The following is a 25438-nucleotide window of genomic DNA, read 5'->3' on the forward strand; positions in this document are numbered from 1 at the left end:
CCCAGTTACTTTAATCACCTACAGACAGCTCATTACAGTGTATTCCTCATATTGGCCAGTGCAAATAAGATACAAGCTAAGCGTTAGAAATACCTTCCCTTTTAGTCCTTTCTTGCTTCCTGTCTTTTTAGTCTCTCTCTAGATTTTCAGGCACTGTCTCTTGTTTGTCAAAAGGCAAGGGATTTTGCTCTCTAGCTACCCTAGAAGTGTATCAGGTTAGAACGTGCTTTGCTGTGAGCACATAAAAACCTGACAATTTTTCTGCTGGTAGGTAGAAAATGGTGAGCACCGGTCCATTGATCTTTCTATATTTAGGGAAGAAAGGGAATTAGTTTTGAGTGTGCCTTACAGTTCCTGTGCAGTTATACTTCTCACCTGGGGATTATATTCATTCCTAGCTAGGCTTAATCACATGTGAAATGGTGTTTGCATTCCACACTGACCATGGTAGGAGGAGGAAACCTGTATGATCAGGTGTCTATTCTGCTCCATTCAGCACCACTAAATCTCTGAGCAGTGATCCATATCTAGGTAAAAAGTGAGGAGGGAGAGGAATTTAAAACGAAAAGAAAGTCAGGATTGTCTGGTGAGACCTATCTCCAGCTCTTTACAACCACTGCACACTTGAGTGAGTAACTACTATACTTTTAAGCCAGGTAGAATGGAGATCAGGTTTCAAACAGTAAAGAAAATTTAATGAAGGGACCCAACAACGAAGTATGTTTTGTATCTCAAGGCACAAAAAAGATGTCTCAAGAAGGGTATAAAGGTATATGTTGCACATTAGCTGGAACACATATTCTGCCTGAAATTGAAGGATAGGTTGTGCAAAGTATCCAAGTATTTCCAAGATTGGAAATAGATTCTTCATGGTATTGTCAGGTATGCCAGTGGGAGTTACAGGGAAGAGCTCATCAGATGTCACTCATCCTTATAGGCACAACATGGGCTCAAGTGTTTAGCACTCATAGCATGCACAATAAATTCCCAATGCATGATCATTCTGAGATACACCAGGGGATGCATAGCTAAGGAATGCAAAGAAAAATCTCATTTGGAAGATTAAGAGAATACACTCTGCAAAAAAAATAGCCAATACCTGGCTCACCTACTGTCCTATTTTGACTATTTAATTCCATTCACTCTCTAAGATATCTGTGAATATTCTGAGTCCAGGAGAGATGCATCCAAAGACAAGATTAATATGGAACATTTTTTTTCCTCATTTGTTACTTCTGTGGTACAGGCTTGAATATTGGAAGTAGTGATTTCACAAAAAGCAGTAACTGTACTCACTTCTTAGGTACATAGGTAATAACACTCTTCCTTGGATTTCTGAGGCTACATAACCTCCATGAAAACCATTTGGTTTAACTTTAGTTGAGTCTAGGAAATAAAAATGTCATTCTCAATGTTTCACAGGCCAGAGCTAAACCTTTCCTAAAAGGATATGTTATAATGTCATCTAGAGAAGGGAATGAACTCACTGCAGACAAAAATTATAATAAAAATAGTAATAAAAATCAGACTGAAGAATCCTTTGGTTTAAGGAGATTTCTCATTAAAGCATTTGGTATTTTAATGTGACTGTATACTGGCTGAGAAAAGAAGAACACAACATGTTGAGAGTTAACATTTTAGGACTCTTCATCATGCTAAATTTGGAACTGTACTTTCAGCAACTCTGAAGCAGGCCACTTGGCTTAACTGAAGCTGGGCAAGCCTTTTAGCTTATTCAATGTCACACAAAATAATATCAGGGAAGTTGGGGCTGAGTAAGTGTTAGAGCTTTGTTAGGATGGCATGTCCTCAAAAAAATCACAGAATGCCAAACACAGCTTCCCGTGTTCCTTCAGGCTGAGCAGGGATGCCAAATATACAGAATTGGAAGCTGACTATCAGTGGGTGGTTTTCTTTTTTTATTTGCTTGCTACTGTGCAGACAGCAGAGACAAAATACCAAAAATGCTTCAAATCCTCATGACCTTTCATTGCAAACTGTGAACTTTGTCCACTAAACTCAAATCTCTGTTTACACTGTCAGCACAGGCTTCATGCTGTTGCCTTTTCTTTGCCTTTCCACTTTATCATCTATCGAGAGACAGCTTCACAAACACTGCATAAGAAGGGAAACCTGAGCACATTCCAGGTGTTCAAAATACTTTTTCAGGATCAAAATACTAAGTCTCCATGTTGTGGATTGCTTAAATATAGCTGTAATGCAAGCAAATTAGTATGAAATATATTGTTCGCACCCAAAGCAAGTATTCTATGGAAAGACTTGGCTTTGCCATCAGCTGGCATGGCTCCTATTCCCATGTTGTATGCTGATGCCATGCTGCTGCACAGCTAACCCAATTTATGCCATCTCCCATTTACATAAGGAATACACAGGTGACTTACAGAGTAAATGGTCCAAAAACGCATTCAGTAAACTACGGCATTAGCTTCTCAACTAAAATGCTGATTTCAGCATTGGGCTCCATTCACCCCTTGTAAATCATGAACTAGACTGTTGCAGTGAACAAGTACGGGGGAATTTTGCATGTATAAAGTAGAAATTGTGAGTGTAGAGTGAGTAGAAAAGTGAGGGTGACTGAGCAGTGATATGGGTTGCCCAGGGAGGTTGTGGAATCTCCATCCGTTTGGACTTGGTCCTGGCCAACCAGTACAGATGTCCCTGCTTGAACACGGGTATTGAATAAGATAACCTCCAGAGATGCCTTCCAACCTCAACTGTTCTGTGATTCTGTACAAGACTAGTATGAAATGTAATGTTCTGAATTTATTTCCATAACATTTGCAATTGAAAAATGATAACCTGTTACTTAAATAAACCCAACGATTACACTGAACTCCTTTGAAACTAAACAGAAGCTTGAATTATATAGCAAATATTTTAGCTGAACTATCATTATTATCTGGGAAATTCTTCTGACTGTATTTCAAATCTAATTTAATTCTGTGGTAGCATTCCCTGAATTTTACAAGACAGAGTTATTAGTGAGTTCTGTGTTTGAACTCTTTAGGGTCTAGAAAACTGACTTAAAAGGGGACATTTCCATAGAGACTCCTGCATAGAAAATATATTGGTGTTTCCTAAAGAAACTCAGTGAATTCACAAGGACTCTTTATATGACAAATTGTGTCAATAAGGCTTTTGAAAGAAGACTGTTCGCTTAATGCTACTTTTCCCTGAACGTGGAAAGTATGGAAAATGTGTGGAAAACATTTGCAAAGTGATGACTGCAGCTATATGCTCTATATGTTGCTGTTAATGAGCTAGCTGTTAATAAACCAGATGCTTCAGCACATAAACAGGAGGATTTGTGCTTAATGCAAGACCCATAAGAAGACCTACTGTCTGGTACAACTGCTTCCCAAATCAGACAGGTATACTGCTCTAGTCTTCCATGAACTTCCTGTTACCAGTATAAAAGGCTGTTGCCTACTGGCTTGAAGTCTCTTTTCACCATGAGCAACCCTGAGTTAGCTGTTTCTCCCCACTTTGCAAAGGGGCAGTCACTGTGTATCACCACAGTGCTATTGATGAACTTGATGGAAAGACCAGAAATAATTGTGTACATGTGTGCACATGTGAGGTTGTCTGGGGAACAGGGGACTAGAGAAGCAGAGAATTTAATGAGCATCAGGCCCTTCAGGTCTCTTCAGTAGCAGTCATGTTTTTCCACAAAGGAAAATGACTGCTACTTCTGAACCCAGGACAGCTTTGCACAGGCTGGGATCATAAACTCGTCATCATGGTTAATAGCAGCAAGTAGGAGGTATCTATGGAACATCCCCAATTCTAATGATTTGTGAAGGCAAGTTCTTGTTTTTTTTCTGTGTTCTTCTGTACTAGAGCTTTATGTGTCAGTTATCACTACTAAAGCCCTAAACAAGCCCCTCTTCTTCAAAACACAGACAAAAGCAACCACTGGGTTTATTCACAATATTGCTTGGATTAGTTAAAGAAACCACATTCACCAACAGGAAAAGAGAAGTAAATTTCTAAGTTATTGAATAACACTGCTATGTTTGGAAAGGATTTTTCTTTTGTAATTCCCCCTTAATTTCCTCCCATACAGAGCTGCTGAGAGGAATCTGAAGCTAGGTTTTCACGAGTGACTCAAGGAGTCCAGTAACTGACTCCTGTTTAAAATCAGCAGTCCTGGAAATGTAAGGTAACATTTCCATAAACACAAGAGTAATTTGGGGTTTAAGTTTCACTGGAAATCATCTAGTACTTTCAGCTCCCCAAATCAGACAGGGAAAAGGCAGACCAGTAAAATAATCCTTATTATCAGATAAGCAGGGATTGAATGGAGGAACATAAAGTAAGAGAAAATGAAGAGGAAACTGAGGACAGAGTAGATGACTGTGTTCAACAAGTTTATACACTGAGAGGCATAAAAGGCAGTTCAACAGGAAAAAGGACAGACAGAAGGAATATTGGACTTCATAAACCAACCACATTACTTTCAGGCTCTTAGGTTTTCTTTTGATTTTGTGATATGACCTCAGTAAACCCACATAAAGTTGTATAACTTTATCACCTGACTCAATGCCTCTGAATTCAGCACATTTTTTTGTCATTCTGCTCCCTGATCAGATTAGAAAGTGCCTGAAGTTAAACTGTGTGTTCTGGTAACCTTTCTGAATAGTTCTGCTTCCTTTTTCTTCGTTTCAGTTGTTGGTTGTTTTTTGTTTTTTTTTTTCATTTAAAAGAATTATTGAAATACCACATTTGGGTGGGTAGTTACTACCATGACACTGTGTAGAAAACCAAAGCAATCTGAACCAAGCTAGACATTCTGAGTACATTTTTAAAATACCTTATTGCTTAAATAAAATAAATCCCTAGAAATTACTTTCAGATGTTTGATTGTTTATTTTTAAAGAATTGTCATATCAGCTATTTAGAACTGACAAGTATTATTTAGTATCTTCATGAGTTTTATCTAACCTTATGTTGGGAGCTACATACTCATCTTCATTGTCTCTTGTATTTATCTTAGTTTTCCTGTGTTTTATTTTATTAGAGAAAAACCAGCAGAGCTGTTTGTGGCAAGATTTTGCTACAGGAAACCCAAAAGTTAAGCCCCAGGTTCAGATGATACAATTAGACTGTTGATTTTGGTAGCAGCTCAGGATTTCTATTGGACCCAAATGCCTTTCAAGTCTATCTCCCAGTTGATGCTCAAGTCTGAAACTTTTCTGTATTCTTGCTACAGATATGGAATGCTACACTCAGTAGCACTGTATTCTTGATACAGATACTGAATGCTATAGATACAGAATACAGATTTCTGTATTCTTGCTACAGATTTGTTTCCTTGTAATTTGAAGGATATTTCTATCCAGAGCTGAAAGTTTTGATGACATTCTTCTCTATTCATTGGAATAGATTTAAAAAAAAAGGAAATAACAACATTTTCCAGAACTTTTAACCATCTCTTCCCCTGTTAACTCCCTGTTCCTTGATATCCATGAATAGTTGAAGACACTCTTTGTTTTCCTCAAAGCAATTCTGTCACGCATGAAAAGTGGCTGATGCTAATTTGCAATGCTTAGCTTAACTGTTGCTTTTTTCTGTCTAATAAGTATATTTAATTGCCTATATTACTGTTTCACCTCCTGTAGGTAAAGGACTCTAAAATACTGAACATGTGATACTTTCTTTAACATGATCTGTATTATTACAGGACACCAGAAAGTCTTTATCAAAAGGTTCTTTTCATCAACTGCTACAGAAACATTGCAGCTGGGTTATCAAAGCCCACTGCCATTCACAGATGAGTGTTTAACTGCTGGACGGACTGGGTTCAAAAACTTTCTTATGGATGCTCTGGGAGAGTGTAAATACTAGCTGGGAAGTGTTTTCTTCTTTATTAATATTTTGTGGGCTAGAGCCTTGGGCTATACAATTTCTTTTTAAAATTTATTTAATTTTTTTCCTAGTTAGACTTTATAGCACCCAATGTAGGGTGGGTCACAGCAGCCAATTCTGGGTGAAACAGTTACCAGGGACAGCTCCAGTGTCCAGTGGACTCTGCCAGAGATCCCAATATCCTGGTCCTGCACCAGTCCACCTCGCTGCCAGGAGAAGTTCAGTGTGTTCACAGAGTGGGACCTCTGTCAGGGCTGACAGTCTAGAGCTATGTGTTTCTAGAGTCATGTTTCTGTGATTTTAATAGTTTAGTGTCAGACAAATTGCGTAGAATTTCTCCACAAGAGAGAAACAAAATAAAAAATGTTCAGAAAGTCTGAGGAATTTATCTGATTGATTCTTAACATGTGGATTCTTTTAATTATCTAGAAAGCAAAACAGAGTGCAGGACACTACTGCAGTGCAGCTTGTTAAGCAATAATGCATTTTTGTTTCCAAAAGTCACACTTGATAACAAACAATACTCATAAGCATAGATGACTGTGGATACTATGAGCTAATGTCTCGTTGTCAGAAACTTTTCCATTAAGGCTGAGAATGATGTTTAAATATTCTTCCCATTATTGGCTAAACTAAACATTGTATTAAACATGGATTTTCCAATTAATGTTACCGCTGTTTACTTTTACAAGTGCATACATACGGAAGCAGACACGTGTACAAACGCATTTCAGATGTCAAAAGCACACCAATAGCATGGTCCACTCTACTCCCAGGGTCTACTGCTTTTTGACATTTCTTTTTTTTTGTGAAACCAGTCCTCACTCTTTCCTGACCATAAAAATAAAGTTAGAATAAGATTCTTTAAACAAGCATGACACACCAAAATTACATGTTCTCTCCTATTAAACAATGTGTGAATGAATGACTGAAAATGTAGATTTCTTTAATTACCTAGGAAAAAAAAATGCTGCTGAGGATTATCACCAAAATTTATGTACCATATATTTTTCTACTCAAAATTCAAAAGCTTTGTTATATAAGGAACACTTGAATAGCATATCACATCCTGTGAATATGGCAGCTTTAAGACAACTTCAGTTTTTAAGCCATTGTGCTTTGTTTTTTGGCATTATGTAGAATTTACTTAGTATTTCAAAGCTGAATATACTTACATTTAGATTTCAGGAAAGGGCAGAAGGACAGGTTGTTTGCTTTTCACTTTAAGAGACCTAGATTTCCTGATTGTGTTAGGCCCGTTGTTACTTTGTTGATTTTATGTTGGTCCCTAGGGGGAAAAGAAAGCTTATAAGAAATGTATGAGTACCCTATCCTTTTTTTTTGTTTCTTCAGAAATATTAAGGAATATTGACCAAGAACATCAAACACTGGGGCCTAACATAGTCTTTTAACTCCATATTCAGGGTTTGTATTCAAGGTCTACTGTTCAGAAGCATGAAAACCTGGCAGCTCATTCACTTTGAGTAGTCTATTTACTCAATGCTTGTAAAAACTTACGTAGCAGTTTGAATATGGAATAAAAATCTGGATGTTTGGTGTTCTTCTTGGCAATCCTGTAATAATTATGCTGTAAATCAAAATATGGGTTTACATTTCAAGAAGAGTGCCTTGAGCCTTGTTCCCACCCTTCTGCAGAGACACTGCATAGCTTTTCCAGATTACTAGGTATAACATTTTCAGTTTGAAGGACAGCTGAAAACCCTTTACCTAATTTCATCTTTCTCCACGTGTTTTGCCCCCATGAAAATGTACGTAGAAACCCTTCATGCAATATGCAGCATAAACTCTAATGTTTCCAAGAAGCTTGTATTGAGAAAATGTGCTTGGAATCGCCATACAAAGACCCAAGTATGACTGCATTTGTAATGTGAGGGTGCTAACAAAAGAAGACACAGGCATTGTTAATGTCCTATATCTATTTTATAGGCTAATCACTCTCAGGGAGCTGCTACCAAGTCATACATACTTCACCTGACCCAAATCCCACTGACGGGACTGGGAAGAGTCTCTGTGATTTGGTGGGCTCAGCTGTCATTGAGATATTTAGGGTTGTGTGTAATAAAGTCCCGGAGGGTGACTTCTGGAGACCTGGGCTCCTTCTGGATTGTGGGCACACACTTGAATGCTTTGCTAGGTAAGAGCTAGGGAGAAGCTGTTGCATGGTGGCAACCAGGTGGGTGCCTTCCTCACAAAGCCCAGAGCCTTTGCAGAAATTAACTGCTTTCCAGGCCCTTTGGTTTAGATGACAGATTAGGTTAGGGATGACAAAGCTTTCTGGCTTCTGGTGTCAAACGTATTTTAAAAAATCTCTGTAATGATTGCCAACTCAGTTCTCTGCTAATACCAGACCTGGCCCTCAATATGCCCTTGTTTTGGTAGATAATCCATGGTAATTTTCCCTTGATTCCTAACATGTCTCACAAGAGGACCCTGTTCAGTTTGTGGTGCAGTTTAGAAGATGCACTGCCACCTGGGGAACCAATAGGAGACAATGCAGTCGATTTTTTGCAGTTGGTTTCATCCAGTGCACCTGAGCTGTACAAAAAAATGTGCATTTGGCATCTGTCTGAGAGGATTCTGAAGCCTGGAGAACAGAAACTGCCAGAGCATTATGCACAACCACACTGCCATTTGCTTCCTATTTTTATGAAGAGTAGCTATTTATTGTTCATCCTGCCAAACAGGACTTCTCCTTCAAACAATGAGTCAGTAGTACAGAACACATCTACACCCATTTGGCACTTCCAGAGACGGGTCTGAGCTATAGAGTTCAGCTTTGGATACAAACTTCTCTGCAGCTTGCAGGTGTTTAGGGGCTTTGGCTCAGCTGCTTGTGTGGATGAAGGAAAAGTTACAAAGTCAGAGAAGTAGCTTTGAATAGTTAGCAAAATGGAGAGCTGCCACACTGAAGGGGATAGTGAGCTACTTTGCCTGAGCCTGAGGAGAGAGGGATTAGGCATTTCAGCCAAACAACAGCTCATTCCTCCCTCCTGTTTGTACCATCCATGCTGCAGTTACTGACTTCATGGGATTAGAGAGAACATACACAAATAATTTTACATAGCTGCAGCTTCCCTGTAGTCACACACCAAAATAGAGGATAGAGGATATGAAAATTACTTGTGACAGATGAGTCACATTAATATTTTGTTCAAAGCCATGAGAAAAAATGAGACACAAGGGGTAGGAATGAGAACAGATCAAAACCCTTAGTGCTTTATGATCCAAACCCACAACTATCTATTGAGGTGCAAAATGTTTTTTCAAATACTGTGTGAGAAAAACAGAGAGTTTTGTACTTCAAATACTGGCAGCACACAATGTTGCAATTATTCTCAATGTTTTGAGATGCTTGAAACATAGCCAAAACTTTAAGCAACACTGAGGTAAGAGCATTTTTATATTCCTTCACAAAAGAATAAAACTAAACAAAAACAAAAACAAAAAACAAAACAAAAACCAAAAAAACCCCACAATATTGAGTTTGTCATGGTTGTCAAATGCCAAGATTATAAGGAGATATTACTGGTCCAGACAGAAATTTTGCCAGGCCTTCAGGACAGAATTATGTATCCCTGTGTGTTTCTCTCTGGTGTGTTTCTACACCATGAACTTGGACAGAATTTCAAGTTTATGATGAAATCCAAGCTGTGTTAAGTCTGCTGAATTTTTGTCTTGAAATTTTTCCTTATTCTACCTAATACATTCAAACATTTGCTAGTGCCAGCCAAAACTAGCTATTTCTGGGAGAGGTACCTGTAAAAGGAAACATTAGGTGTAAAGTGCATGGTGTAATTTTAGTCAGGTTATTTGTGCATGCCTCTTAAAAAACAAAAACAAAACCCAAAAGTAAACTTCCAGTTCCTTACCACTGCCAATCTCAACAAACCAATTCTTTATCCATCCTGCAATTTTTAGCAGCTTAGTCTCATATTATAATGAAAAATGAAGTGAAATGCACACATTTAATATAATCTAATAAAAAGTCAGAAAGCATAACTCACTAATATGTGGTGCAATGACCAATGTGCTCTATTTACTACAGGTATAGGTAGTGTTACTTCCCTGGATTGGCACCAGCCAATGTTTGCTGTTTTATTTGTTTGGCTAAACTCTGAACCACACCACATCCTTTAATGTAATCTGCCTTTAAAAATGGTAGCCATAAGGACTGTGCTAACTTCTGGATATCCTATTTGAAAGGATTGTTACAATATAAATCTAAATCTAAATATAATGAACTATCAGAGCAAAGAACATCTTTGACTGGCATCTACATAGGCATAGGCAGTTCTGCATAGGCAGAAACAAAGAAAAGTAAATTCTATCATCCATTGCTGATAGCAGACAACAGAATATTTGACACTCTACCTCTTTGATCTTTGGCAAATGGAAAAGCTTAAAGAAAAATAAATTGCCAAATAGTTTCTATGGTAGCATTACAGAATCTCACATCATAAAAACTTTTCAAGTCTCTAAAGCACTGAGTTGAAAAGTAATTAAACATGTATCTCACTTAATTTTGAGAGTATTATAAATTGAGTTGTGCACATGATTAGTTCCTTTGCTGAATCAGGGGCTTAAATTAACCTGGTGGAAATATAAATTGCAGGAAAATTTGTGTGTGTGGCTTTTTATCAATATTTTTCTCTTAAGTAAAATCAAAGCAATGAAACATGCTAAAACAGATGAGGGTTTTCTACTCAGGTTGGGATGAGGAAATGAAAAAGAACATGGTCTATTATTATTAATAAAAAAAGTAGAAATATTATATTTGTATATTTTATCTAAAGTAAAATGCTTCCAGGTTTATAGAGAAAATGACTGGGAATATGTTCAAAATGCCACCTTTGGAAGTAAAATGCCTCTGTGGACTGTAAAGTATGATCTCCCTTTCATCTCCTTAGGGATTCATGCTGTTTGTTGTCTATTCCTTTTAAGGCAAGATTTTAGGAATTTCCCATTACAGGCAAGCAGGAGAATTCCTCTCCATGGTAATACAGTACCCAATAAGCTTATGCCAGTGGCTTATTTAGTTATTACAGTAGTACCTAAATATTCACATATTTATCTTCCCAGTACCTTGTGGGGCAGAGAAGAGGCACTGCTCCCATTTTATGGCTGGAATGAGGATAAATCCCCCCCATCAAGGTTGGCCAAGAGGTGTATGAGATGTAGGACATAAGACGGAAGTATTCCTGACTCGGGGTAGTGCCTTAGTCGGTGAGTCAGCCTTCGTTTCTACAGGAGTAGGAAGCCTTATCCAGGGCCAGCAGTAGAAACACTGCCTGTGTGTTTGAAGAAATCATGACACTGTGTTTCTCTTAGGATCTGCCCTGTGAGCTCAGCTGGATCTCATGTTCCCCTGCCCTTTGCCTCCCTAACCTCAAAAAGCATAGCCTGCACTTTTCCAAGTATTGAATTATTTTTATCCCATGAAATCTTAGCTAATTCAAACTTACAGTACACACTGTGTTTCTACCATGATTGGAATTTCTATTCCAAAATTTCGTCACTTGATGTGGCTGTATAGGTGGTATTTACATATGTGACTGTCGTAGACCCTGAGCTGTACTGCTATGCAAATTAAAGGCTTTAAAAATACAGTTATAAGGTGAGCGTGTGACAAGTCAGAAATGATGCTCAGATGCCATGTATGAGTAATGAAATAAACATTTCAAATGCCATTGAATATCATCATCATGGCTTGACTTCGCGAACAAAGATTTGAGAAGGGCTTTACCCACGCTTACTACATGCATGCTGATGACTAAAAAGGCCAATGTGAGATAGGCAAATCTGGCTGCAAAAAGCACAGCGAAAGGTCTCCTTGGGTGGTATAGGCAGAGCGCCATTCTTTCTAGGTTGTCTTTTCTCCTTGAGACTAGTTCTGCGTGAGTTCTCAAAGGAGACAACAGTATGGTGTGTCTCCAAGTCTCTCAATTGGAAGCCAAGGTGGACCACTGATGGCAGTCAATATGGCCAAGGCTAAGGTATTGTTTCAGGGAGTCCTTATATCTCTTCTTTGGGGCACTTCTCTTGTGGCTACAGGTGGCAAGTTCACCATAAAACACGATCTTAGGGAGGGGGTGATCCTTCATCCTAGAGACGTGCCCTGCCCAGGGCAGCTGCAATTTCAGCAATATGGCCTCGATGCTGGTGACCCCTGCCTGTTCGAGGATAGTAACATTTGACACACAGTCAGTCCAATGGATGTTTAGAATTGTACGGAGGCAGCGCTGATGAAAGCGTTCAAGGAATTGCAGGTGATGACAGTAGATGACCCATGGTTCAGACCCATATAAAAGAGTAGACAGTACAACGGCTCTATAGACACTGATCTTCGGACTTTTCTTCAGGTGTTTATTGCACCAGACTCTTTTATGGAGTTTTCCGAAGACTCTATATGCCTTTGCTATTCTGTTGTCTATCTCTTTGTCAATCGTGGCGTCCGAGGATATAATGCTTCCGAGATAGCTGAACTGCTGAACTGACTTAAGCTCTGAATCACCAATGGTAATGTGGAGATGATGGTAATCTTCTTGTGGTGCAGGTTGGTAGAGAACTACTGTCTTCTTCAAGCTGACTTCCAGCCCAAAAAGCTCAGCCACCTCTGCAAAGCAAGATGTTAAACGCTGCAGAGCTGCTTCTGTGTGGGCAACAAAGGCGGCATCATCAGCAAAAAGCAGTTCACGGACAAGATGATTTAGGGTCTTAGTGTGGGCCTTCAGTCGCCTTGGATTGAATAGGCTACCATCAGTGCAATATTGAATATAGATGCCGTTTTGTTCATCGAGGTCTACCGTAGCCCTTTGGAGCATCATGCTGAAGAAGATTGTGAATAAAGTTGGTGCGAGAATGCAACCTTGTTTCACACTACTGGTTATTGGGAAGGGCTCAGAGAGTGCATTGCCATATCTGACTTGGCCTTGTTGATCCTCATGTAACAGAGTAATCATTTTGAGGAACTTGGGGGGACAACCTAATCGTTCCAAGATCAGCCACAGGCCTTTTCTGCTCACAGTGTCAAAAGCTTTGGTGAGGTCAACGACAGTTACATAGAGCCCCTTATTCTGTTCTCTGCACTTTTCTTGCAGTTGTCTGAGAACAAATACCATGTCTGTGGTACTTCCATTAGCTCTGAAACCACACTGACTTTCAGGTAGAAGTTCTTCTGCAATAGCGGAAGCACGCAAGGGGGAGCACGCAAACTCTTTCCCCACGACAAGGGGGTGTCCGCGAAAGAGCCATTGAATATATTTAATTAATAAAATGGTCTAGTAAAAATGAGAACATTAACTAATGACTTTAAAAGAAGAATTTAAAGATTTTCTCAAATTTGTGTAGTGAGAGACAGCACAAGGACTGCAAATTACAGTAACTTCTTCAACTTAGCTGAACTCCTAAAGACAACCTAGAAACAGAAAGAACATTTGGAAGGAAATATAACTAAGCAGAGCTTCTAGAAATAATTCAGCTATAAAAAGCCACAGGACTACAGGCTTTGATGAATTTCTAAGACCATTCTATAAAGAATAAAAAGATATATTAATGCTAATTATAAGGAAAGATACCTCTTTGGAGTTAGATAGAAAGATTTTGAGGATAAGAAGGTTGCTAATCATAATCCTAAAACTTCTGAAATTATGAAGGTGTGTAGAAAGTACAGATCCTGAATTAAGATGGACTGTATGATACTGACAACATTCTGGCCAGCAGACTGGAAATAATCTTCCCAAGTATAAATCAGATCCCAAGTATGTAATCAAATTTAGATTAACTAAGAACAAGTTCATAAGGATGTTAGCTCATGATTTAATTTTACATTTTCATAAATACAGAACTGAGTCTAATGTTTGCCTGTTCTGGATTTGGCAAGAGGGATTTTGATATAGTGGGATGGATTGGCTAAATCCAAACTGTTCTCCATAGTGTAGCTATCTGAATATGGTAATAGCACTTCTCTGTTCTGGGGTTTACACTGGAATTAGTACTAAAATCAAATTAGCTTGCATACAGGAGAAGAACTATAGGAGTTAATCCCTCTTTTTTATATTCCTGGTATTTTAATCTTAAGTAATTTGAAATTATATGATATGTCAGTTATAAAAGCATTTTCTAGGTAAGTTCCAGCTTTCTTTCAGATGACATCAGAGTGGCACCACAGTAAAAGTGGTCGATAAAGTTGTAACTTCCAAGATGGATCTACCATTGCATGTAGATAATTTACATGTTACATGTAGTAGAACATGATTTTAAGAATCCACGTATCAAATACGTGGTAGATCCTATTCTGAGACTGAAAAGAAAGATAGGGGTAAATTGGGCAGAGCATGTGAAGATACATAGTCAGCTTATCTTCAGCACCCTAAGAGCATATGAAAAAATGTCTCATTACATAGAGGATTCAGCTTCTATAGGAGTCATAGCAGCCAGCAGGCAAGTCTTTTAACAGCTCTGTGCTGATTTCTCTCCATCTGTAACTATATTATTATTTAACTACCTCCTAGTGGAAGCTGGAAGAGCTTAATTAACATGTATAGTTACTGAAAGCTCTTGGGTTGGAAGCTGCACTGGAGGTCCAAAATAGTTGTTTATATTATTATTTCTATCCCCAGATGATTTGCTCACATGTCTGCAACACGCCAGCATAGAAACCTACTGGATGCAATGCAGTATTGGACAGTTCATCAAATGAGAAGCTCAGAGGCATAAACAATACTTCTAATGGGCAGGGTGCTTTGGAAGATCCACCGATCTTAAGGTTTATTGCAACTCTTTGGCCACACAGAATACATATCAGCTTCAATTTATGATTCTATTAGCTCCAAAGCTGCTAAGGAACAGAGAGCTAGAGTCTGGAACAGAGCCGGGAATTCATTCCAGTAGCATGCAATGTCATTTGGGCAGATGTCACAGCCTCCACCTTGGACCGAAACCTGAGTGTGAGCCAGCAGAAAATACATATTTAATAGGCTGGATAATAAGTCAAATGCTGTTCTTTGAAACTAATAGCAAAGACAACTGCTGACAACTGGCATTAAAGGCAATGGCACCTGCTATAGACACATTACAGAGGGAGAGTCAAAATCTGATCTTTGCCAAGTTAAGGAAAGTTTTGCTATTGACTTCAAACATGCCAGAACTTATCTTCCATAGGTTAATGATTCATACATATATATACAAGGTTATGGGGAGTTTATGAAGCTTTTCTATACAGGCAGATGTCCATAGTGTCAAGGGAATGCTGAGATACCAAAGGAATGTAAATAGCATAATAAACACCTGGTAGAAAAAAACAGATAGGTCACACCTTGCACTAAAAATTGGTTGATTCCAGAGTTTGATCATCTCATGCAAAAGTCATAAAACAGACCATTCAGTGGTACTGGTGGTTGGTGAAAAGCACTTTTCAATGCTGAGATGGTTTGTAACTTCTAGTGGCAGGACATTGTCCAAAAATCGGGGGGGGGGGGGAGGTAGAAGGAATTCCTGTACATCCTATGAATCACTTTATGAAATAAATAAATTGTTTCTCTCCTTTTTAAATGTATGCAAATCCATGGGCTTTGATAGAGATCAAAAATAATTTGTACAAAGCAAGCTCTGAGGGAACCAGCTCTGTTTTTTGCTTGAGAATTTTGCCCAGTGTCTCTTTCTTACTCTGTATTTCAGTATTATTGGTCTTCTGTGTCTACAGTTTTTTCTTGAAATTATATTTAAAAAAAATGAAGCTTTTAATAACCTGCCAATAAAACTTCTGCAGCTGAGTCTGCTGAAACACCCATGTTTATTCTCTTAAAGGGAGCAAATTTGCATGCAGGTTTCTGAGTGTGCTGAGAGAATGTTTCTGTTGAAATCATTTTTTCCAGTAAAATCCCAGAGTGCTTGTTCAAGAGGCTGATCTGACAGATGAACTTTCACAAGCTGAAAAAATTTAGACTGGTTGTGTGCTTCCAGTGTATGTATTATTAGCTCAGCACACAGACACATGTGAGGCTTTTATGCAAAGCCTGGAGACAAGCCTAATACCTTGTTTCAGACCATGCACAGTCATCCATTTATCTGCAGCAAGAGGCAGCCAATCTGCTATAACATAGCATGGACCACAGACAAGAAAATCAATGAGAAAGCACTGCTGGGCTCTTCCTACTTACACTCCTTGCATAAGAGTGTCTGGTTGCTTCGGTGTGGTATAATTTATACCCTGGTAAAAAATAATTGTCTACCCTTGAGAATTACATCCTGAAAGGTTAAGGTGGAAGTCACACAACTCCCCTCCTGCAGAAGGGTCAGCAGCAAAGATTCCCCCTCCCAGTCCTTCAGAACTCAAAACTGTCAACACCTTCTGTGCCTGACTGTGGCATTTAGGTTCTCTTTTAGGCCGAAGATGGAGAAATGCTGGAGAAACTACATATCTGCTCTATATCTACTTAAATCCTGGTTTTGGAGTAATTCACCAGGCAATACCACAGTACTTACAAGGTACTTCCATTTTGGTGACCAAAGCAGAATTAAAACTTGTGTTCACCTGAAGAATAGAAACTGAATTGACCTTGAAAATTGTTTCCAGAATTACTGTTGCAAAGTGATCCCATCACTCAACGAAAGCCCTAGACTAGATAATCTGTGTTGCTGTGATTCCTCAGGAAATGCAGCAGCTGCTGTTCTGTCACAGTGAATGTATGGCAGATGAATTCACCAGTCCAGTTTCACAGAAAAGGTTGTGGGTTATCTACTGGTGTTTAGGAAAACATAGCATGGTGTTTTGCAGACCATAAAAAAGGATAGGAGAATCCCGTGACTTCTATTGTCTTCCCCTAACGTAATTGGTGGTGGTGGCCAGCCAGGTTTTAAAAGGTGACAGTGTTTTAAAAGAAAGTGTAACTATAATTGTCACTTTGCAGCATGCATTACATTGCATGTACAGGTAGTGGTTCCACCTGCTCTTTGCTGATGCAATCCCATCACATGTTGTAATGTCTTTTACATTTCAATAAATACACTGTTTAATTTTTTTCTGCTTTATAGTATTTTCTTCCTATGTCTGCCTCTAGATCTTAAGTTAATACTCTTAACATATCTGCAAATCTACTACAGTAGCTACTTTATTTAAATAACAAGACTCCCCCTTCACTGAGGAATTAAGCAACCTTTGTTGGAAGCAGTCTGGTATGGTGCTTAATTCTGAAAAGGTGCAAAACCCAGGCTAAACTATTGAAAGAATGTTTCAAAAAATCAGAACTGAAGGTCTGCTATGTTGCAGACCTAATAAACTTACATTAGCTATTCAAAGCAGACCTCATTCTTCAATGGCTCTGAAGCAGCTGTTGCTTTCTCAGCAGAAATGTGTGTGATTCAGTTTGAACTAGTCCTCTGACTTTTTTCATTGCATAAAGTAATATCAGCAGAAAACTCTGTTCTCCATGTGACTAAGAAAGCATTCTACAGTATTTTAAGTAAATCTCACTTTATAGCAGAAAACTATCAGTATTGCTTACACTATTTTTATGGTAGATATTGGGTCTTACACTGAACTGCAGCCTACTAAGTTGAAAATCTTTGGTAAACAGGGCTTTTAGAAGGGACAAAACAGCCATCTCAGCCATATCTTAGGAAAGTATTGATAATTCTGAGGACTAGAGCTCACGGCAGCTACTGCTAATCTTCTAAAATACTTTGAACTGATATGCTGTAGCATTTGATCTTGGTACCAGTGACAACGCAATTTTACAGAAACACATCTTCAAGGTACTTGGTCAGGAGACTCAAAGGATGCGCACAGTGTGTTTCGCAGCATGCAAGATTTCTGTCCTGTAGGGTAATTTGACCTGGTCTGTTCTCCCATCTATCTCCAGCATGTTATGTTGCAACAGCAAGGTGCCAGATCACCAGCAAAAAAGCAATATGGTTTCTGTAAAGGTAGCACAAGTAAGAACATACATACTGTGGCCTATGCAGTGGGGGTGAAGATAGATCCACAGGCAGTCAAGAATGGACAAGGACACTTACCAAGCCAAAAGATTTTCATAGAAGCTAAAGGACACATTTAGCTAAGAAGCAGTGTAGAGAAGAATGCTGAAAAAAACTATCTGCATCAGCCTAAAAGAAAAAGGTAGAGCTGTGGGGCAAGAAGATAAAAATTAGAATCTCTCAAGGAAAATATTGGAAGCCTCATGCCTCAAGGTAAAAAGACTAATTTCTGCTAAAAATATTAGGAAGTGACATGGGGAAATTATCCCTATTTGGCCTAAGTGATCTGCTTAGTGTTTTTCATTTCTGTATCCTACACATGGATGCTGTTGCTTCTCTCAGCCTGAGATTGATCTCGGTGCCACTCATGAAAGAACTTGGGGAGTGATCAGTATAATCCAGCATGAGCAAGAAGCACAAGATCAGTCTAGGTCTCATGAATTGTTATTGCTCAGGTCTATTTGGAGACAAGTGTCTTTGCTCAGAGATATCTCATCCCTACTCAGTCAGTGGAAAAGCCTGTGAATTGACAGTATAATAACAAATGTATGTAAAGATGGAAATAGCCCACTGAAAGGAGCATTAGCAGGTGAGACTGCTGTTTTCCAGTCAGGGTTTAGAAACAGCTGCAGGTTGGTATGAATTAATTTGGGAGCATGCTGCAGTGCCACATCTGGAGAAAATTAAATGATGTCTCTATTCTCAACAAAATGAAGTGCCTGTCAGACAATTTTGTGCTAACGCTTTTTAGAGCTGAAGAACCATTAGCTTACAGCCACAAGACTTTCTAGGGCAAGTATAAATAAATTTTGTCACTACTATTTCAGAGTTAGGAAAACAAAGGAAAATGGAAAGAATTGTTTGCCTGAAGGTTCCCAGCAAGTTACTGGCAGTGCCAGGCTTTAGGTCTCATGTCTTGTTGCTCATCGATGTGTAGAGGTAAGTATCCATGTGCAGAGGTGTTAGCAGTCCAAACTCATTCCCACTTACTTGGTGGAAAAAATCCAATTCATCTCAATTCGTATTTAATTTTGTAACTTAGCTTAGGTCACAACTAGACACTAAGTAATAAATTATGGTGAGTTGGTTTGTTGTGGGGTTTTTTTTTTTAATTGTTCAATTCTGTATGAAAAAGCTGACTCAAACTTTATTTTTGATAGAAAGTATGGGTAAACAACTGTATATATGTGTCAGATCAGTATACATGCAAAAATGTCTCAGCTTTTTAATTTTTCAAGAAATTGAGTAAATCCCTTATTTGTTGATATGCTTATCAGTCTCTCATTACCAATGTTTATACAAAGAGAATACAAATAGAATACCTGTATCATTAAGTAATGGTATGTATGCTGCTAAGATAATTTTGAAGGTGCAGTAATTTAGAATATTTATACCATGCCTAGTTTCCTATGAATTTAGTTTACATTAAAAGAAAGTCCTTAAACCTTAGTTGTCTTTCCCAATCCTTTCCAAAAAATGAAAGCCTCCCTTTGAAGAGCTGGTGGTGTCTCATATTAGGAAGTTAAGCTGAGCGTCCTTCATTTAAAGTTGTTAATGCTTATCTCATCTGGTCTCTCCTATCATCTTCAATTTGTCAACAGCATGTAGTAATATGTTTGATTCATTGGAAGTGAGAAAAGGACAGTGAAAGCAAGTAAATATGTCAGTTAAGCCCCACAAGTATTAAGTCACCTCAATTTGTTTGTCTGGTAAAAACTGGCCTCTCATTGGGTGAATTGAGGCCAGCTTGATTCACCACCAAAATGTGAATCTGGAACTGACATTGATTTTGCAGATGTGCATAAGAGAAATCCTTTGAGTTTTGAAATAATGGACTTTAAGGAGAGGCAGGAAAATGTAAACAGCGTTGTTAAGCAGACTGAAATTAATCAGTTACTGTCATTACCACTGAAATCAGTCTCAGTTTGACATCATGTTGATTTTCTAATTATTTTGTTTCAATAACTTTTTTTTTTCTCAATTCATTTAGATCACACAATGCAGGATATTTCTGAACAATCTTCTTGCTTATAAACAACAAAAGGAAGTGATATCATACATGAGATTAACAGCTGAGGAGTGAAGCTTTCGTGGATGCAAAAATTTTAATTTTAGAGCTTTCAGGGGAGAATGAGGTATAAACACTGAAAGAAATACAGCATGAGTTGGAGTGCAGCGTGCTGAAATTATCGGGCATATATTGAAAATACCGAGCATGTAATTACATGGTGTGCTTGTAGAAAGGGCTCTCTAATTGTAAATTTAGGCTTTTGGAAGCAACCATAAAAACAATGCTGTAGTGAAAAAAAAGGACATCTTTCTTTTTTGCCTCTCTGTTTATGTAGGCTACCATCCAAAGCTGTCAAAGAATCAAGCTCTCCTAGCAGAGCTTTCCCAGGTGTTTTCTATCTAGTGGAAGTTTATATGGAAGGCTGATTCAGAAGTACAGTGACTACAATTAAATTATGCTTCCCACTCTCTGGTATTCCGTTGAGCCATGGAGCATCTTTTGGGTCAGTATCAGCCCTTCTAATGGGAGTGATGTACTTTACATTTCAACACAGACTAACTTATCTGGCTCATATTTTCTTTCTTGGAATGCAAGACTTAAAATAGATGGCATTGTAATACTTGGCTTTCATTTAAAGACCCATCTACTGATGCCTGATGGAAACATTTTTAAACACTCTATTTAGAGATAATTTTGCTCATATGTTATAGATTTCTTCTATTTCCCTTTCTCCATCTTCAATCGGCAGGAAAATAAAAGGATTTTATCTGATTAAGATTTCAGTCTTTATAATGCTGTCACAAACAGAAAATTGCAACCTGTTTTTTTTTAAAAGCAGTGAATATTTATGTCTCACCTTCCTTACTGTTTTGGGGGTTTTGTTTTTAACAGCAACTACAGTATAACACCTGATATATGTGATGATGACATGACAGTTTTGAAAAGCATCTAATCCTCAATTTGAGACACTTTAAGGCAATCTTGTTCTGGGTGGGCAGCACTTGGTGAAGGTTGGCCTTGCTGTGCTGTCTCCAGTTGGCAACTTGGAAAGCCAAATATTCAAAATCACTCTCTCCTCTGAATGTGTATTCCAGTCATCTGATATGTGTGGAATTCAAAGCAGCTAAATTTGTGCCTACAAACTGTGAATGACTGACTGAACAAAACTGGAAATCAGTTTTATACATTATCACTGATTGCTCAAATGAAAAATAAGTTACATTTTGAGGTCGGAAACTAAATAAAAGATTGTTAAGGAACTCTGTAAACATAATTCTGCGTTTAACAAATGCAATCAGTTTTATTATCACTGTTACCAAGACTATGGCAAGTGGTCAACAAAAAAATACTATCTTGAGTTAAAAAAAACTAGTGAAAACTATGATGGGTAAAGGGATATCTCTGCTTTTGCCAGAACAATGCCAACAAATTTTAAATGAAAGAACCATTTGCTGCAAAAGAGAAACAAGTCAAATCTCCAGTAAATAGGGTACAGTTAGTGTCTGAGCCTTTTGCTTTTTAAACAATTCTTCTAAAAATGTTTTTGATTGTCTAATATTTGTTCTAAAACCTCTTCCATTATTCAGAGTGCTGCCTATCATGTTGGGAAATGCATAATTTGAGCCCTGAGGTGTGTTATAAAGGACTGTGTATTTAATCCATGGAGTGGGAAAAACACAATTTGTGATGCTTAAAAAAATAACACAAAGATACAAGTAACATCAGCTATGGGTACCTTTGCACTTATCAGTCATCAGGTGGACTCCTCTCAGCAATCTCAAACTAATGTTGAATTGGTATCACATCCTCCTAATCAAAATGCTTCTTGTCTGTGTGCACCTCAGTGTTGGTCTTCTGCCCACACAATGACTGCTTGTTTGCCTCATATTTACAAATTCCTTAAAAACATGATACCTAGAGCTTAAACAAGGAGCTTTGGCCAATATTGTCCAAATGTCATTGCCTAAAGTCTGCAATCATTTCAGAGATGCTGAGCTTCAAAACTTTCTAGAGACTTGGAGAAAGAATTGTTGTTGCTCAGCATTTTTTGGCTAAGTAGGTACTCAGTATTTATGTGTTGGGGTTAGGGGCCAGATGAAACTCTGAGCTACAGAGTGCTATTACATGCATACAAGTAAGGTGAATGTTTAGGATATATTAATGATAAGTCTCACCTCTGTGCCTGGCAAAATCTTGGAGCAGATTCTCCTGGAAGGCATGCTAAGGCACATAAAAAACAAGGTGCTTGGTGACAGCCAGCATGGCTTCACTAAGGGGAAATCCTGCCTGACCAATTTGGTGGCCTTCTATGATGGGGCTACGGAACTGATGGACAGGGGTAGAGCAGTTGATGTCATCTACCTGGACTTGTGCAAAGCATTCAACACTGTCCCACATGACATCCTTGTCTCTAAATTGGAGAGACATCAATTTGATGGATGGATCACTCGGTGGATAAAGAACTGGCTGGATGGCTGCACACAAAGAGTTGTGGTCAATGGCTCAATGTCCAGCTGGAGACCAGTAATGAGTGGTGTCCCTCAGGGATTTGCTGTTGGGACCGGTCTTGCTTAACATCTTCATCACTGACATGGACAGTGGGATTGAGTGCGCCCCCAGCAAGTTTGCCAATGACACCAAGCTGTGTGGTTCGGTTGATACACTGGAGGGAAGGAATGCCATCCAGAGGGACATTGACATGCTTGTGAGGTGGGCTGATGCCAACCTCATGAAGTTTAACCATGCCAAGTGCAAGGTCCTATAGCTGGGTCGGAGCAATCCCAGGCACAGCTACAGGTTGGGAAGAGAAGAGATTCAGAGCAGCCCTGCAGAGAAGGACTTGGGGGTGTTGCTTGATGAGAAAATGAACATGAGCTGGCAGTGTGCGCTTGCAGCCCAGAAAGCCAACTGTATCCTGGGCTGCATCAAAAGGAGGTCAAAGGAGGTGATCCTGACCCTTTACTCTGCTCTTGTGAGACCTCACCTGGAGTATTGTGTGCAGTTCTGGTGTCCTCAACATAAAAAGGACATGGAACTGTTGGAACAAGTCCAGAGAAGGGCCACGAGGATGATCAGGGGACTGGAGCACCTCCCATATGAAGATTAGGGTGAGGAAGTTGGGGCTGTTCAGCCTGGAGAAGAGAAGGCTGTGTGGAGACCTCATAGCAGCCTTCCAGTTTCTGAAGGAGGCCTTTAGGGATGCTGGGGAGGGACTCTTCATTAGGGACTGGAGTGACAGGACAAGGAGTAACGGGTTAAAACTTAAACAGGGGAAGTTTAGGTTGGATATAAGAAGGAAATTCTTTCCTGTTAGGGTGGTGAGGCACTGTAATAGGTTGCCCAGGGAGGTTGTGAATGCTCCATCCCTGGCAGTGTTCAAGACCGAGGCCTTGGGTGATATGATTTAGCGTAAGGTGTCCCTTCCCATGGCGAGGGGGGGGTGGAACTAGATGATCTTAAGGTCCTTTCCAACCCTAACAATTCTATGATTCCATGATGATAACAGTAATACTCTATGGACATATTATCTGTGGATAAGGCTAGTTTGTCTTGCAGGTATTCTGCATTTTGACTGTCTTCAGAGGAAATAGTAGGTGCTAATTACCTTTCAGGAATGAGTTCATGCATAAGGACAGGAGTACTTTAGTAGCAGCATGATTTCATTTGTGGTGGCAGAAGGAGTGACTGCCAGTGCCCCGGCCTGAGGCCTGCTGTCTTGGAAGAGTTCTTGTATTACCTAAAAAGAACATCCTCTCTAAATCACAAAATAGGAGTAAGCACCTTGGAATGGTCTTTCTTCAGACATAGGTTCTTACTTTCATTCAACTTCACTAATCTGATAATTAATTTGTCTTTAATGTTCTACCAGTAAAGTGGCCCCATCACAGGAAAAAGATCTAGAAGACATGTATGAAATTTAGGACCTCCCATGCTTAGGTATGTCCTGAGTTCAGTGTAGCAGCTCAGGGGTGGTTTTCAGAATTGCTGTTTCAGGCAAAAGCATTCATGTTGCATCTAAACCTCATTTTATTCTCTAATAAGCAAATGAACAGCTTTTTGTAAGATAATCTGACACTTTTATTTACAATGCCCATTAAAATACACTTTTATCTATTCCTATTTTTCAAAAATAAAATCAAAGGTAATTATTCTTCTTTTTCTTTTCTTTTTTTTTTTTATTTTTTCTGAGAAAGTATCCTAGGTTTACTACTGTGTTTGAATTTGTAAGCATTTGAAAAACACTAAAAAATTGGTTTTGATACTGAATGTAATAACAAAAACAACCCACAAAACCCAAAGATACAGGCAGAAACTGCGTATTGTGGTGATAGAAAACACTTGATAACTCCTCAGTGCAAACCTAAGCCTTTGTAATGAGGTACACCTGGTCTCATTTAACCCTACCTACAGCTGATGTTCTGTGGAAGGTTGTTACCTTCAGTTAAAGTGATTTGGAAGCCTGATGTAGTAGGATTATTTGAGCCTGTGTGCTTTCATTTCTATGTAAATATGTTTTAATCTAAAATATCTGGGTTCTTTTTGTTTTTCTGTTTCGAAATGCAAAAAAATCACAGTCTGTTGAGAACCTCTAGCTCTTAATGAAAAATGCCATATCTGAATTTCTGAACCAGAAGGAATCCTAAGGCTTTTGAAGTGGGTTTGTATTTGTTAAGTGTAACTCTTCTGGGGGAAAGTAATAATGAGTGCACATATACATAAAAATGGTTCTAAAGATTCATGCTGTTAACGTTTTCTGCCATACCACAGCTTGGAAAAAAAAACACTAACTGAGGAAAGATTTTCTTTTAATTCTTGGAAATACATATTGTATCTCCGTGCCTATGAAATGAACTTTGGTTACTCGGGACTTAGATATGTATGAATAAAAGGGAATGAAAAAAACAAATTTATTTACTTGATTTTAAAAATGCTTTTAAATCTCTCAGGATTTATTTTCAGGTTTTCTAAAATGTTGATAGTTAACCCTCCTTCCCACCCCCATCCCTCGCTTTTTCTTTAGCCTACTAAAAAGTTCTGTGACTTTGTTGGTTCTTGGCTGTGGGTTTATTTTTCCTTGGGGGGGACAGGGAGAAGGGGGAGTGGGGTGGGTCAGCAAGAGCAGTTAACCATTTCTGAATTTACTTACCAACTCTACTGTTCTCTATTCCATGCACACATACATGTATAGACTCCCCCCTCCCGCCCCGTACCTGTTAATAAAATGAAGGCAGAGATGTTACAAAGGTATTGCTTAGATCCCCATTTTCTGGAATCAGGGGATTACATTGGAATTCTGCATCTTATTTAGTAAATATGCTTATGAACCTCACATTTCAGGAAGGCCTTAAATAACCCTGAAAATATGCAAAATATGCAAAATATGAACTGTAACCGAAATGTCTTTGAGTACCTTAGAACAACAGCTTTGAAAACGACCAAGAGCTTTATACATTTTGATGACATACAAACTTCACAGACATTACCAGTGCTAATTCAGCAGGTGAGGATAGAGCAGAGAGAGCTAAAACCTGTTGTGCTTACTTG

The 25438-nt window shown here is 38.7% G+C and overlaps 1 protein-coding gene across 4 annotated transcripts in view; it reads right to left on the minus strand.

Moving 5' to 3' along the window:
- The window catches only part of COL8A1 (collagen type VIII alpha 1 chain), a 67235-nt gene that overhangs the window by 23831 nt on the left and 17966 nt on the right, over nt 1-25438 (minus strand). For 3 of the 4 annotated variants that reach the window (XR_008972621.1, XM_057413130.1, XM_057413131.1), the window contains one exon: nt 7065-7177. The exons of the other annotated variant lie outside the window; for it this stretch is intronic. The gene's annotated coding sequence lies outside the window, so the exon portion shown is untranslated. The remainder of the gene's footprint in view (nt 1-7064; nt 7178-25438) is intronic. 4 annotated transcript variants of the gene reach the window in all.

This window comes from Pezoporus wallicus, unplaced genomic scaffold (assembly GCF_028554395.1).
Source record: "Pezoporus wallicus isolate ANWC-B61680 ecotype Strahan unplaced genomic scaffold, APGP_CSIRO_Pwel_v1 contig_6484, whole genome shotgun sequence".
Lineage (NCBI taxonomy): Eukaryota > Metazoa > Chordata > Aves > Psittaciformes > Psittacidae > Pezoporus > Pezoporus wallicus.